This window comes from Manacus vitellinus, unplaced genomic scaffold, assembly GCF_001715985.3.
Source record: "Manacus vitellinus isolate BGI_N305 unplaced genomic scaffold, ASM171598v3 scaffold_1_pilon, whole genome shotgun sequence".
NCBI classification, from domain to species: domain Eukaryota; kingdom Metazoa; phylum Chordata; class Aves; order Passeriformes; family Pipridae; genus Manacus; species Manacus vitellinus.
In genome coordinates, this window is record NW_021939396.1 from 35,072,904 (window position 1) to 35,090,579 (window position 17,676).

Genomic DNA, 17,676 nt, shown 5'->3' on the forward strand with positions numbered 1-17,676 from the left:
TTCAAATACAGCTATTTAATATAGCCCATTACAATTTTCCAACCTCATCATAATCTATTTTTCTAACAGGGTCACCTTTAATATATGATGAGATGAATGTATCTTATTAACATCTATTCTTTTTATAAGGATGTCTGATTGAAGGCTGCAATTTTTTTTTAGCCATAAGATTTTAAAAAAGAATCACACACAACTTTGAAAAATTCGAAAACGGGTTATTCTTAGATAAAAGTATATTCTCTTCTGCCAGTTGTCTTCTGTCTTGAATAATATTTTGTAATCTTCTACTGACAACTGACTCTAAAAGATGTCTAATCTATCCTTAGACATGGCATATAGCTGCAGTTTGGTATAATATCTGTTTCTGCTGCAAAAGGCATTTATAATACTTTCTACATAATTTAAATGTACTGTGTGGTTTCCTCATTTTGGGGGAGAAAAAAAGAAGGCAATTCAGAGCTCCACTGCTGAGGGCTGTCTTAATCTTCTTCCATTGTTTTATTTACATAGATTTATGAAATCCCAACAGAATTATATTTGTTTGTGTGTAGTGCTGCTACTTTGATATGAAGAGGAAGCAGTGGCTCTGCCCCTCATATACAAATTTGTCAAAATGTTTATTCAATTTCAGGCTCATTTGTTTAATCTTTTAGACAACAATAGCAATACAGAAAGCTGATCAACAGGACTTTTGTTTAGATCAAACTCTAAAAGTATGGATTTTTATTTTTTTTAATCTGGAAGAAGGTTTATTTCTGGTCTGCTCTGACAGAAGGGTGATAGGTTTCTATCTCTTAGTCTAATTAATACCTTTAATCTTTTTTAATGGTTAAACAGTCTCCCTTTAGTTTCAAGGCAGAGAAGAGATAAAGGCACATAAGGCTGAAGGTTAATCCCTGTATTTTATTTCTTAATTTCTGCTATAGGGATTCCCTTCCCATCATTTCTGTTTACTTTTAAGCACTCTTCAGTTGCTGCAAGAAAGAGACAACACAAAGTTTGATTAGGGCTATCACTCAAGATTAGGCAGACATTAAACTTTTTGGAATTTAAAAAGAAATAATTGTTAGCTGAAGAAATAGGCTAATCTGGTTCTACATCCACTATTTTATTATAATATCTGGGAAGGAAACAAAATATAATACTTTCATGTGGAGCATTTTGTTCAGCTGGTGCTCTCTGCCTTGCATTGTGCCAGAATAGATTGTATAGGAAACTCAGTAGCACAAATAATTATGGATAAAAAATGTTAGGTGGTTGGCTTAGGAAAATTCTGTATGCATTTTCCTTGGTTTCTACCAGTCTTAGGTCACTTCTTCATGGACAAAACCTAATGCCAATGTTATGTTAACTTAAGTATGAAATTAAAAAGGCATGGAACTTTATTGCATTTTATTTAATGTGCTCTCACCCTATAAGTATGAGGTGAGATTTTGTTTGAGTAAGTTCTGAGGTGGTTTAAAGGACATTCTGAGAAAAAAAAATCTCATGTGAGTCGAATTGGGGTAATTAAGTGGTGTGGGTCCGGTTTTTGTCTCCTTATTTCTGAAGAAAAAAAAAAGCCAAGCTATTTTCTCTTGATAGCCTACACAATGTAGGAAATTGTTCTTTAAAGGTTGTAAGTACTATTTCAGAAAAGTTTGATGATAAAAATTACCTTTTCTTGACTTTTCCATTTAGATTTTTAATGTATTTAAGTGAACAGTAGATGTGGGAGTATTCTGCAAATAAGATTAGAAGCTCTGATGTAACCCTTCCAAAGAGATTATAAGATTTAGGATTTGGGCTCAGACATGTACATGTCCTCAAAAGAGACTTTGAAAAAAATTGGATTTGTTGTTTCTATTTTCCTTTGTATACAAAGAAACGCTGTCTTCTTCATTAGGTCATGCTTGCATGCTAGAGAAACTAGAATAAATGCCTTTCTATTTGTCATTGAACTCATAATGTCTGTGTTCTGAAGAGGAATTCTTTAAGTAAAAACACAAATCCGAAGACCCCCAACTTGAAATATAAAAGTTAGATAAGAACAGGTAGTGCCTGTAGTTTTTATTTTTTTTTTTACTTTGGAAAGTTACAACAACTTTATTAAGAGTCATGCTTCTTTGTACACAACATACCTGTTCAGTGCCAGCTTACAACAAAAATTGTCAATAAGTACCAATATTGCCACAATCTCTGCAATATGAGTTTTCTGCACTACAGGTGCAGCCCAGCTCAGCCACAGTCTTGCCTGTGGTGCCCATGTACTCCCCATATGCCCAACAGCCACAGGCCTGCAGCAGGAGAGCTTCCTCCTGTTCACCTCCCCCACTTCTCCCCCTGTAAAGAGCCCTTTTGGTGGCGCAATGATTCTGGTGGCGATCCTTTGGGAAGATGACATGACGTTTTTCTCGTCTAGGTGGCAACCCTGCAGAACCATTGGCAGATTAAAGGAGGTGTCTGGGAAAGGGGGGATTTTTGGTTCTCCTGGTGAATTGCTACATATTGCATAGATGAAGTAGGCAAACATATGTGATATTGCTGTTGTCAGTGCATAGGCAAAACAACATTTGAAAAGAAAGGAGGTGCCCTTCGGTTGACATTTTGGAAAAAATATGCATGTTTTGAGGTACATATGTTGTGTTTATAAAATACCTCCTAATGGTTTATATTATGGAGATTAACAAACTAAATACAAGATTTAAAGGTCAAAATTTTAGCTAAATGCCCTGTAACGTATGAGCTACTTTTACAAAAGGTTTATAAAGTTGCTATACTTTGGACTCTTCAGCTGCTTGAAATTTAAGTACATGCATAACTGTTTTCCTGAAATGGATGCAAATTGTTCAAATCTGGCACAAATAAGTCCCCGATTGTCAATTATTCTTGTTCATGTGATTCACTGTGAATTAAAAAATTGAAAGAATTATAATTAGTGGTGCCAAAAATTTTGCACTTCCTTTTTTTTTGTTGATAGGATTATCTGCTAGATGAAAGAAAATAGTAGGGTGACTGAAAATGATCAAGTTTTTCCTCTGTTTCATACTATTGATTTTTAGCTGTGCTCTAAATTATTCAATCTGAATAGCAATTAAGCCAATGGATATTATTTTAAAATAGAAATAGTACAATGGGTTTTCTTTCTCCTCCTTTCCAATTTATTGAAGAGGAAAGCATTTTGGCAGAAAAGAGCAATATGTCCAAACAGACCAAGGGTCTTCAGTGTTAAGGGACACTATATAGTTCTGGGTTACCCTAGATTTGTGGACTGAGGAATTCCTGAATTCCTAATTTAAAACAAATCTGGTAGTAGCTGTACTAATTTCACAGACACTGAGAGCTCTGGGACCACCATGTCTGAGAGGACCTTGCTCTGAAAGGGACTTTGGAGGCCAGGTTTTCCTGACAGACATCTCCTTGGGCCATGGAAATCAGGAGGATGAAGTTTGTATCCGTGTTAGGTCTCAGGTAGCTTTGTTGATGCTGCCAGTTGAATTGTGAACCTTTTCAAGATCTGAAATGCCATTAAAATGAAATGGGTTTTTGGGATTTTTCTAATGTGCTCTTCTGTGTAAAATTCCATAACACAGTTTGTGATGAAAAGGTCAAAAAACCCTGATTCAAGAAACTTGTTAATTTGTAAAACATTATTGTATTTGCCCCTGTGCTCGATCCACTTCCATTTACTGTCATGTCTCATACCTCAACAGTATATTTTCTATAGTGGGGAATGTTCAAATAAGGCACCTACTACAAGAAACACCCAATTTATTATTGGGATAGCTAGGTATTATAATAACACAAATAATTAGCACTAAGTGTCCTTTAAGGAGGGATTTGAAAGGGAAGAACATACTGCCTTTATAGACTGTTCATTAGCCATGAATACATACCTAAAAGTCTGTTTTAATTTAGTGCTTCATAGATAGGAGTGTCATGTCATAGAGGAAAGAGGCAATGACTCTTTTCTTATACTGGCCTCACCTCCTTATCAGGAAGATATTGGCAAATGCAGAGAGCAGAAGTAGAGTCATGCTATGTTTTCTAACCCAACTACAACCTTAGAATTGCCTTTCCATATGTGTTTCCTAAGAATGATTTTTTCATATTTCAAATACTTACCGGGTCTTTGCCTCTCTAGATGGAAACATGCTTAGGAACCCTTGATTTCTGCAACTGATCCTTTGAGTGAAAGATTTCTCATTTTTGTCTCCACAATCTAATAGAAATAAATTAAAAATTGAAAAGGGGATGGGAGAATAGTCTCTTTTATGGTGATAGGCTAGAAAACTAAAAAATGTATGATTTAAGTGCAAGATGATACTGGTCCACAGTATTCAGAGGGTCAGCCCTTCATAAGAAATTATTTAGTGCATTAGAATTAGGTGTAATGGCCTAAATATAGTCTGAATATATGTAAAGCTTCCTGACTGATAAATCTTATTAGTCTTTGGAATAGTCGCAAGAGAAGTTATAGAAGCCAATGACTTGATAATTAAATTTTACACTGAAAAATTTGTTACAGGAAATGGTTCTTCCTTGATTTGGGAATAAAACTAGGTTACCTAATAAGACTTCTAAATCTGTAGAATATCCATTCACAAGATAATTTTCTTTAACAGTAAAGGAAATATCTTTTCTCCATGAAGCTTTAGAACAACTGCTGGCTCTCTTGTGGTGATACCTCTGAGATCAAAGGCATTTCATATGTTGCCACAACATTAACATTATTATTTGTTAGTCTTTGTAAGTTAACTGTCATTTATACAAAAAGATTGAACAAATATCACCTACTATCACTTTGTTAGGGCAGTGAATTCACAAGCAATTCTGATCTTAATTTTTTAGCTAAAATTCAAATGTGTTAATTAGATATGAGGAAAAGAAGGGACAACTACAGACTTTTTTTTTATTGAACCAAACATGAAGCACCTCTATGAGAGGAAGGCAGTTAGAGCAAAATTTCCATTCATAAACATGCATCCACTATTTTGCTATCTTCTTTATCTACAGGGTATTTTAAAAATGAATTAGATACTGAAGCAATTAAGCCATAATGCAGTATTTTCTGAACTACTCATTGAGTAATCCCAGTCTTAAACAGATAATTGTCAATAACACAATAAACATTTATAGCCTGGGTATGCCCCTTATGAGAAGTGTTTTCCTGTTGCTATGCTGGCTTTCCAGGGAAAGTGCACTCTGCCCAAATCCTATTGTATAAATTGTCCTTTAGTACATATGTTTTATGTATAAAAATAAACACCCAAATTTTATCCAGAAGGCCCTTTTGATTTCAAAGAAGCGTCATTTATTATATTTTACTCATATAAACTAATTTCTCTTTTCCTTACAGGTCGGATTCTACTTGAAAGCTAGGAACATTGTGATCCTGCTTCATTTTTTAAAAGTATTTATTCTGAAAAATAACATTCTGTAAGATACCTTTGAGTGACACTGTTGTGCTCCCTCTGAGTCAAATTCTTTCAGATAAATCTGGTTCCCAATTTTGTTATTGTGAAAGACTCAAGTTTTTGACTGCATCTACTTGTTTGCTATAGAATGTGAACAACAATGCACAGGGATGAAGTTTTATTAAAGGAAAAATTTGAAGTAGACACAGTTTGATAAATGTGGATATGTACATGCTTTTTTAGGAATATTATCTCAGAAATCTTCTCGCTTTTATTTCACTTTATAGAACCAGTAAGATTTCAGAAAATAAAAGACCCTTTCTTGAAGTCACCAGGCCACACCACTGTTTTTCACCATTGTTTTCATCTCATATTCCTTTCTGAAAAAAACTTCTTTCATTGTAGTATCCACTGGTGTGTAGTAAGGAAAGTCACAGGGCCAGCTGTAGTTTTGAATCATAACAGAGGCAGAAGCTGCTATTTTTAGTCAACACCAGAAGTTTTGTCATCCATTTGTTCTTCCATCTCCCATCCAAACCATTTCTTCAATATACATGCTATACAAAATATCTTACCCAAAGAGGGTTGCATTCTTGAAAAGCTAATGCCTTATGTCTTCAGTGTCTGCATAATCTCTTAAAATGACAAATGTGTTTTTATCCAGTGTTCTGAACACAAAAGAATACCCCAGTATATAAATTCTGAATGAAAGTAGGGTTCTTACGGCTATGAATGACTCATTAACAATATTAAATAGAATTTCTGTCCCTAAAATCTTCCTTACTTTGTCCTACATACCGTACATGGAAGAGTGCTGCTGCCATAAAGGCCAAAGTGCTGGAGGTTTGACTTTTTATGAAGGTCAGGAAATACTTTGTTCTAGTTCACAGAAACTGTCTGTATGAACATTTGAGAACAAAAAAATGTGCCATGCAAATAGGCAGAACTGTCTCCCCTTACATGATCAGCCCACTCATTGCGTGGTGTAGATGACATGGACAGAGAGGTTCAATCCAGGATGGAGGTGTGATATTTCTGAGTGTCTGTCAGAACATTTCTGTGAGGGAAATGACATAATCCATATGATAGACACTAAAGCATGGCCCTGTGCAGTGAAACAAACACTGAAAGGAAAAAAAATGGCCATTATAATTGTCTAAGTATAATTGACACAACAAAGCTTATGCAAAGGCATTTGTGTCAGTGATGAGACTACCTTTGCAAAGTCTATGTTTACTAAATTATTTCTTTTGCTACTTCTTTATTAAACCATAGTGTTGAACTGAATTATATTTGCTATAAAACTTGTTCAGTAATTTATTTTCAATTATAAGGAATGCATCTCTGTTTCATGCTTTAAATGGATTAAGCCTGTTACTACAACTATAGTTAGTTAGGAATGCTGTCTAAAAGTCCTAATTTAAAATGGAACTAAATGTCCTGCAATTTCAGAAGTTTTTCTACCTTTAAAAAAATAAAAATATTTCTTTAAAATTGATAAGCTCCTTCACCCAGAGCTTTTGTGAATATACAAAACTAGAGAGAGATGAAGGCTCTGGCTGTATTTACATGGCATCTTAGTAGAAAGACAAACTCTAAATCACCGTCAATCCAGTCACAAAGTGTTGTCATTAGCTTTACCAGGGAGACAGACCTCTTCTCGTGTTGGAGGGAAATCGCATCAGAAGCAACTGGCCTCTCTCTCATACTGGAGAGGATCAGAGGCAGAGGTTTTCCCTACCAGCTAACAGCTCTACAGCTGTGGCTGTACCTGTCAAACATCTGTCTGGAACAGCCTCTTATGGCTGGGGGAACTTGTCAGCTTCATAAGGTGATGGGTCTCCTGAGATGTTCCAAAATGAAAGAAGACACTGTGATACGTTCTCTCTCTCAGCCCTACACATGCAGCATCAGCAACACTAGAGCAGATGCCTGATGTTCTGGCTATTGGAGTTCATTGTTGTATAAACACACCACAGGTAAGGATTTGGCCTTTTCCCTAATATATTCTTGATGAAGTAGCCATGATGAACACAAGCGTCTATAATTTCTTTGTTAAAAACTGGATGAGTAAGGGGGTGAATGCTTGAGTTTCATGTGTAGGGTAGAAATTGGAAGCTTAAACGATGGCAGAGGGGACTGGGCAGGACAAACTCTAGCTACCTCTGCTGACGCCACATATGCATCCAGTGGAAACATATTCCTGTGTCAAGCCAGAAGGTAACCTCTGTGTTTTTAAACCATGCTCTTGGGAAAAATAAAAACTAAAAAATAACCCCAAAGCACAACACACCAATAACAATGTATTTCCATGAAAACTTCAAGATTTTCAGATTGTGCTGTATTTACTAAGTGACTGAGAATCATTGGAGATGTTGCTTTTTTATCCACAATACATCTGAACAGATTATCAATATGTTTCCACTTTTAGCTAATAATTTCCAGTTCTAGAACAAGCCATTTTTAAAAGTTGAGCATTGTTCAGTAACGTCTTTGCAAAAAATAAAGCATTTCAAGAGCTCACAATTGCCCACTTTCCCCAGGACTGTTGATAAAGGCCTTCTTTCCCTGTGAGAAAGTATTTCTCTTTGAAAAACTTCAACCTTGTTTTTAATTCCCAGCATTGTTATTGAATTGACGTATGGCCTTGGGCAAGTTCCTGAACATTTTCTGTATCTTGGTTTATCTATTTAGCAGAATGCTTACCCAGCACAGTGCACACATTCTAACACTTCAGAAAACAGGCAACCCAGCCAGTGCCATACCTCTGTTCAAGTAAGTACTTTTAGGGAGCAGCAGAACTGCTGATTATCATCGTTTTGCTCGGAGAGAGAGAAAGAGTGAGATGTGCTTTCTGTTTCTCCTCAGTCAGTATCAGTCAGTACAATACACTCTTCAGGACTGTATTTTGGAAAAAAAAAGGGAGAGAAACAGAGGAAAATTGAGAAATGGGCCCCCTCTAATTACATACTTAATTTCCTGACGCCTTAAGTGGATGTTGCCTCTTCTTGGCACAAGTGTCCCACCTCTGGGCAGATGATCACCTTCTGGAGCCATGGTCTAATGCCTATGATTACATTCTGACAACATTATTGACTACACATCAAGGGGATTCTTGGTGAACTAAGAAAGGAGACTGGAATAGGAGACCTCAAAGATAGGCAGGAAGGCAAGAGACAGTTTTCAGAAAATGCAGTTTTGGAGGGAATTCTGATCAGAGAGAGAGAGAGCAAGCAATGTCTCCTACTCCTTGAGGTAGCAACAACAGGAAGAAGAAGTAAAGGAAAACACAACCACACAAATTGTCTAAGTCATGTGTTTGGGGCCTGGGGAGAATAGAATGAGGAAAGTGGTAACTTCGGAAAAAAATCCTGCATTGGACCCAACTCCACCCTGAATTACAGGGTGTTTGTAGCAGCTGGCTGTTTGTGACAGCATTGACCACCTGACTGTCAGCTGTGCTGTGGTCCAAGACTTCATCAATTCACAAAGCAGTGTATAATCAGTTTTGACTTGCAAGAAGTAAAAGAAGAAATCTCAATGAGATCTGCAGATCAAACAAGACACATAATTAACTTCCACCTTGCTCTTTCACATTGAACATCCCTACCATCACTTCTCTTACCTTTAGGCCAAATTGTAATATTTACCACTGTCCAAAGTAAATCTTGAGGTGGTATAGTGCAGTATTTAGAGTGTACTTGGAAAAATATCTGACCATATGTTATTTCTACACTCTCTTTCCAGTGTCCTTTGGATGGATGGTATAGGGAAAATAACATTGTTTTGGTTTAAAAAGTCCCAGATGAATAAACATTAAACAGTACTTTCATCAGTCTTCCTAAAGTCTGTGAGGGAATACACAATACTGCACATTTTTTACTATTCCTTCTCTGTTTGTAGGATAGGTTGTCATATAATTCTCTTTTAAATGGCCTGTAGTACCAATTCCTAATATCAAAATGAGCTTCTTTAGGTGGTGGTGACTCATATGCATATCAAGAAGCAAGTGCTAAGTGGGACAGGCCCACAGTGAGCACTGCTGCCTTGCTAGGAGGGCTAGGAAGGGGAGACTCAGAGGAAGAGCTTAGGGGTGATTTCTGACACAAAAGAATGTGTAACCAAAGTTCATCTTTTATTTCAAAATATAAATTCAATATTAAGACGCAGTGGCATCTGCTGTACTGTCTGGCTCTACGTGTTGAGGAGCCTTTGATGAAAACAACATGTGCTCTTTGTTGAAACTATAAACAAAAATCTGCCAACTTCTTTTAGACAGGAATGCTACACTGATTATGAATTAATTAAAAAAATTTTATTCTGATGTACTATGGGAAAATGAGTTTCTTTTGTGGCCACCGACTAGTTTCCTTGTTTTAAATAATTAAGTATGTATCTTGCTTAGTTAAAAATTTTTAATATTACTTAAAGACAAAGTTCTTCAAGGCTGAAAATAAAATGCTTCCTTTCATTTCTAATGAATTTGAAATTTGGATTTGCATTAGTGAGAAATGAGTTTGAAAAGTAGAACCCACTTTGATGTAAGAATACAGGTGTGGATAAAACCTCTGGATAGTTATGCACTTATACTTCCTTTTTCTTGGTAACCTTATGATAAGAATAAAACTAGTTTTGAAAATACAAGTGTGGCACACTGCTTTGATATACAAAGTAATCGTGTCTAATGTTAGGAAGTGATTACTTTATTTTTAAAGTGTAACTTGACATATTTCTCTTTATATACTATTCGTTTTAGCACTAGCTGTTTCCAGAATGTATTAAACTTTTAGTATGACAATACCCACAAGATATTTATATGTAAAAGATTTAGATCTAGTAATCCAAGTGCACATAAAACTGTTATTCAGAGCTGCAGCTTTCTAATTTATATACATATATGCACACCTATATATACAAACAGGCAACTGTTTTTTATATGGAGAGATAGCTCTCGACTGGGAAAACCAGTTAAATATTCCATATTATTGTTGCAAAAAAGGAATTTAAGCGTCAACTGTTCTAAGAAATAAAAGTTCTCAACTGCTAAAAGCCATATTTTTGTTAGACCTGAACTGAGTCTGCTGAAATGAAGTAGTTGGTCTGTGAGAAATTATTCTAAGCAGTGGGATAAAAATTGGAGGTATATACTCCTTTCTTTACTTCTCCAGCCTTTACAGTATCACCAAAGATGAAGATGAATAAAACAGGAAAACCTCACAAAGATTGCCCATAAAGAAAACTTGCAAGAGGATAGCTGTCTCAATCTTGCTTATTTTAAGAAGTCTTTGTCAATTATTTTAGAAGCATTTTGCCAAGGGGACTACTGCCATAGACCTCCTAACAGGAACCACACCTTTGGAGATACAGATTTATATTCAGAATGTCAAGAATCTTCAAAATGTGTCAAATTGCCTGCATGGTCCATCCCCTGTGATACACTTTTTGTTGCGCTTTGTGCCCCCAGGCCTTCTGCCCCAGCAACCCAGGAGAAGGCAGCTTCACCTGCCAACTTGTGGGGAGAAGAGCCAAGGGACAACATGTGTCTGCAGCCCCATGTCTTGCTGGTTTGGGTTAGGAAAGGATTTGTGAAACTTTGGGTAGAGAAACTGTTGTGGTCTATGAAAGCTCGTCATGCTCACTGGTGTTGTATTTAAACCAAAAGCCCTCAGAGTACTTTCCAGTTTGTGAGTCCAAATATGTGTTAGAGCAAGACCCAGGAATGAACAAGTCCTCTTGTTGTCTTCTCCTAGATCCTAGTTTCCATGGGAAGAAATACAGACATGATGACCAGAAAGAAGCCACATCATATTTCTGAGTATGGTACTCAACACAAATTAGGACCAGCCAATAGATCATACCTGTGAAGCTGTGAAGAGGAATACATCTACCTTAGGAAGTTATATCCAAAACTACAGTTGGAATATCTGTGAGCATCAATCTATTATTATCAGCCAGGGCTTATGCAACAGTTCCTAGCTTTCTTGCTCTGATAATTGATCCACCTCATTAATGTATGCTTAAAACTTTGGTTTAATACTGTTTCATTTGTATTAGTTGAAAGGGCAAAAGAAGGTTATAGAAAGGAAAAGTCATTTTTAAAAATGCAATTTAAGGGAGGGATGGGTGAGAGATATGAAAACTGAGAATCATTGTCATGATTTATGCCCAGCTGCAACTCAGGCCCATGCAGCCTCCTGCTCACAAAAGTGAGAAAACTTGTGGGCTTATACAAAGACAGTTTAACAGGTAAAGAAAAAGTTGCACACTCAATCAATTCAAAACAAGGGATGCATTCACCATTTCCCATGGGCAGGCAGGTGTTCAGCCATACCCAGAAAAGCAGGGCTTCATCACATTTAATGGTGGCTTGGAAAGACAAACGCCATCACTCTCAACATCACCCCCTTCCTTCTTCTTCGCCCAACTCTATACGGTGAGCAGGGTGCCATAAGGTGTAAGATATCCCTTTAGTCAGTTGGGGGCAGCTTTCCCAGCTGTGTCCCCTTGAAACTCCTCGTGCACCCCAAGCCCCCTCACTGTCAGTGTGGGATCAGTAGCACAAACGGCCTTGAAGCTGTGTAAACACAGCTCAGCAGTGACTAAGTCATCCCTGAGTTCTCAACACTGTTTTAAACATAAGCACAAAGCATAGCCCCATACTGGCTGCTATGAAGAAAATTAACTCTACCCCAGCCAAAACCAGCAAAGTCAAGTTGAGAATATTTCTCTGTCTAGGGTAGAATTGGTTGATATTTTACCTATTTCAGTAAGGAAAGGTAGAAGAGAAGTAGAAGAAAACAAGGTCACAACTTTCCTGAATGCTACAAACTAGTCCAAATCAACTACTCATGCAGTGGTCCTCAGGGACAATCTAGAGTTTAGTAATTTAGCAGACTAATTAAAAATGTATGTGTGCATGTGTAGTTGTGTAGAGAAATTCTTCTAAGGTCACTAAAAGACAATATGGATTGTCTTCTACCATATTTCTCACCAAGCTACTCAGTCAATGCTTTCCAATACAAGTGACAAAAGATATTTTGCAGTACTTCTTCCATCAAGAGCAGACTCTTGTCCTTACAAGGATGATCATCCATACCCATGTTTGTATTTAAGTTACAAGAAATTAAATATTAATCTCACTTGTTTAAGACATAGAACAACCCACCACCTTAATACTTCATCTGACTTATTCCTTAATGTATTGAAATGTCCAGTTCCATACAGTTGCTTTAGCAACTGTATTAACAAAGTTAAAATATCAGAAATAAAAATAGAAATTCATTCCATTTCTTATGAGAGGGAAGGTACCAAAGGTGTGCGACACACAGCATGACAAGACTTAGTTCAGACTTAGGTTATTTTATTCATTTTATATTCATCTCATGCAAAGGATATTTAAATATAATGCATGAGATGATAGTTATTTTTTTTCTCAAGTCAGAGGAAGAATCAGAGCAAAAGAAATTCAGACTCTTCTTCATATAATTAGCCCAAGGGAAGTAGTACTGTCTCCAAAAAAAGTATTTTTTAAGGTGCCTAAGCTCATCATTTAGTGCAGAGTCACAAAACTGCTGCTCAAAACCCACCTTTTTTTTTTGCTAGTAAGTCTGAGCCAAGCAATCTCCGTGCTGCCACAGAGAATAAACCACTTAGAATACTTGGTCCTAAGATCTGAGTCAGTTTCCCGAGTTAGTTTAGTCTCATTGTGCTGGGTTATGATTGAGAGGTGTGAAGGTGAAATGAAGTCTGCATCTCAGGTGCAGAAAGCCAGAAATTTTGCAGCTGTGTCCATGTACCACACCCCGAAAGACCACCACTGGGAAGGTACTTCAGGAACATAACAGATCCATATGCAAGACCTTGCTCTCAAAGAAGTACAAAAGATATCCCAAGCTCACATTTTTTTTCTGTTGAAATTTGCTCTAGCTTGCTGGGTCTTGTTCCACTGAAAGTCCTTTTCTCTCTAGCTTTTCAGCAATGGAAAAACTGGGATAAAATACTTTCGGAAGAGCATGCACTGCTACAGACTATGCGCATGGTAGAGGAATTACCCATTTGAGTAGAGGTAAGTGCCCAAGCTTCCCTCCATGAATGCCTCCTAGTTCTTGAAACCCCAAGTGAATTCTTATTGCACTAGTTTTCCCAAGGTTTTTAATTGCCCTCTGCTCTAAATGGGAACAGAAGCTCCTTCTTTGGGGCTGAAGCCTCAGGGGATCTCTGAATGTTTTGACAATCTGAGGGGTTTTTTTCCGCTGCAGATTATGGTGTCTCAGGCTGTGGGACCTTAAATAACCCAGACAATTTTAAGAATGTTACCTAATATCACTACAAGCAGCTTTGATTTGCAAACACATCTGAAGTAGGGACTGTGTGCATTTGAATTGTGTGTGATTGAATTCAACAGGACTGTTGACATGCATTGGGTTAATGTGTATGTTATGACTGATCCAGACCTAAGCAAAGACATTCTACCAAGATTTTCCCTTCTTCTTAAAAAAGCTACTGTACTACAGAACAGCATTCAGACATTTCCATTTTGCTTTTGTAGAAGTCCATTTTCCATTTTGCTTTTGTAGAAATCCATTGTTGTTTCCTCTGTTATTGTCCATGGCTCATATGTTTTTTACTGTCTTATTTTTCCCTTGATATTTATAATTTATTGTGAGGTAATAAGATTTAAAAATTAACTAGAATTAAATTGCAGTGTCGTTCTGGGATATTGCTGTAGTTGTTGACTCGGCAAAAGGATGAATTCCCCAGTGCCATTCTAGAATTTTTGTTAGGAGAGCATCTATAGCTATGTAAAGGTGTTTTTCTGGAAGTATACAAAATATGAAAACACACAAAGATATACAAAGCAATTAGAAAAATATCTGATATAAGGAGTAGTTTGTAGATCCTCGTCTTGCCATACTGTACCATCTTGCTGAGATTCTTATGATTTTGTAGTAGGAACAAGATGAAATAGCTATTTCTCATATCAGAGGGGGTTTTTTTTGATACACAGAATACAAGCTGTACAGTAGTTCGCACTACTGAAATCCAACAGTATTCTTTGCTTCTCCTGGTAATTAGAAATATCATATCTTGCTCTCTTTAAAACTATTTTTTCTAAAGAATGACCAAATTTGCTCTGTCTTATACTGCAGCATTATTTAATTTTATACGTTAGGGATGGGCACACGGGTGGTACAGTCCAAAGATAGAACTGGCCTCTGGTGACACTACAGATATAAAACTGAATATCCTCAACTTGCAGAGTAGAGTGTTTCTAATGTTTATATTTCTCAATGGGTTTATTGAAATCATAAATAAAAGAAAGGTGATCTAGAAAAGAAAGGTCTAGAGGGTCTCCCAGTTGCACTCCATCTATTATACAGATCAAAACTGCAACTATTAAGAAAAAAAGAAGGGTAGTTGTAGTTGGTGACTCCCTTCTGAGGGGAGCTGAGGGCCCTGTACTTTGGCCACAACAACCCCCTGCAACACTACATCCTGGGGACAGAGTGGTTGGAGAGAGACCAGGGAGAAAGGGACCTGAGGGTTCTAATCAACAGGAAGCTGAACATGAGCCAGCAGCATGCCCAGGTGGCCAAGAAGGCCAATGGCATCCTGGCCTATATCAGGAACAATGGGACCAACAGCTCCAGGGAAGTGATTCTACTTGGCACTAGTGTACTTGGCACTAGTGAGGCCACACCTTGAATACTGTGTCCAGTTCTGGGCTTCTCAGTTTAGGAAGGATATTGAAGTGCTGGAGCGTGTCCAAAGCAGGGCAATGAGGCTGGTGAAGGGACTAGAGCACAGGCCATATGAGGAGTGTCTGAGGGAGCTGGGGTTGTTCAGCCTGGAGAAGAGGAGCCTCATCACTCTTTACAACTACCTTGAAAGGAGGTTGTAGGGAGGTGGAGGTCAGTCTCTTCTCCCAGGCAACCCATAGTAGGTCAAGAGAGCACAGTCTTAAGCTGTGATAATGGAGGTTTAGGTTAGACATTTAGGAACAGAGAGAGTGATAAGACATTGGAATGAGCTGCCCAGGGATGTGATGGTTCACTGTCCCTGGAGGTATTTAAGAAGAGACTGTGTGTGGCACTTAGTGCTGTGGTCTACTTGACAAGGTGATGTTGGGTCGTAGGTTGGACTCAATGATCTCAGAGGTCTTTTCCAACGTACTCGATTCTGTGATTCTCTGAGTCTGTGATTCTGTGATTCTGTGAATTTCTTCAGGATGTTGTATTGGGTCTGGCTGAGCTGGAGGTCATTTCCCCACAGTAGTCCTCACAGCGCTGTGTTTTGCATTGGTAGCTAGAAGGGTGTTGATAACACACCAGTGTTTTGGCTACTACTGAACATAGCATCAGCACTGTAACATCCTTTCCTCAATCAAGGGTAAGATTCTGGGAGGGGACCCAGGTAGGCCAGCTGACCCAAACTGATCAAAGGGATATTCCATACCATATGATGTCAGCTCAGATATAAAAGCTGAGGCAAGGAGCAGGAAGGCAGGCATTCGTTTTCTCCAATGGCTGCCTGCTGAGAAACTTTCATACGCCTGAAGCCCTGCTCTTCGGGAGTGGCCGACCATGGATGCTCATGGGAAGCAGAGAATAAATCCTGCTATCTTTCGATTCTCTTCACTTTTGCGTGAGCAATCTTTGGCTTTGCTTTCACTTTAAATAAACAACCTTGTTCCAACTCACGAGTTGTTTCTCCACCTTACTCTCTCCCCTGTCTGATTGGGAAGGGAAGTGATAGAGCAGCTGGATGGGCACCTAGTGTCCAGCCAAGGTCAACCCACTACAGATGCATAGGGTGGAGTGCAGATGTTTAATTTTATGAAATGAATTAGGAAGCCGGGGTTTGTGTCTGTTTATTTCAGGTGACTGGTTAATTTCTAAAACAAGTTTCCATAAGTGGTAATGAAATAAAAAAAATATTATAATTTCCATTGGAAAGATGATGATCATGTGAAAAGGGTTCTGAGTAGCAGGGTAAAAAAATCAGTCCTAACTCTACATGGTGAAGAACATGGTTAGTTCATTGGGTTACATAGTACATAAAATTCTAGATGGAGAACTTTTTCATACTAAATGGTTTGATTCATAGATGTAATGAGGTACAATAATCAAAAGCAGGATTTAAAACACCAAAGTAAAACTTGGTTGGACACTCACAAGTGGCTGTTGTGTTTTATGCTATCTTGGTCCTTCAAACATCCTACATCAAAATCTCAAAGATCATAAGCTGACAACTAACTTAACGGGTAGACATATCTTTCATCAAGAGAAAGGTTATAAAGAAAGCAAGTTATTAAAATAAATATCTTCCTTTTTTTTCCATTGCCTCTGATTCATGCCAAAGTTAATGTTTACCTTTTGGACAGATGGAGAACAAATGATGCTTTGAGGTGACTAAAGGTGTCTGCATTACAAGATCAACCCTGACAGCTTAGTCCTGACTTCCTCTCTCAATGGCCGATGAAGCACATGACTACAGGGACCAAATCTTATGGGACTGTATAGATGAAGGTTTTGGCATAGAAGGCAGTATGCAAACATAAAATACTCATCTAAATTTTTCCCATGGTGAAGTTCATCTTGGAGTTGAGAAAATGATGCTTGTAGAGAAGCAGGCACTTGTGGCTTATGCAGTGTATATTTTTGCCATGACATAGAGCTCCTGCCTTAGCAGCAGAAAAAGCCAACCTGAGAAAACACCATGCTGAAACCTCCCAAAGGCACTGAGGGCTGAGGCAGCTGACAGAGAAATCTGATGAATAAGACATTATGCAACCTAATCATTAGAAGTCCATGAGGTACCTAAACACCCTGACAAAGAAGGTTGCCCAAGTACTTCAGCGAAATAGACAGACACAACCCAACAGTTTGAGGGGTTGAGTGAAAATTATTTCTCAATCTATGAAATTCAAGAATGTAGGGTTTTTTTGCAAATCAGGTCTGGCTCAATTTAATAAACTGATGTTAACAAGCTTCACTTTCTGCATCTTTCACTGTCTCTCAGCTGTGTGGTATTCATTAAAAAGAATATATGCAAATTTTAGCAACATAAAGAGAATTTAAAATAAGGGATAACACAAAAAACACTCAAGAAAGCTTTCTGGTTTCCCTTCAGGATAAGTTGTCTGTTTGCTATATTCTATCCTCTAGTTTGTCCTTTAAAATATTACTACTGCATCAATTATAAAGAAAAGGTCACAACCTCACCACTCCAGCAAGGGCAATGGGAAGAACTTTCCTAGTGTTATCCCATAAAACAGACC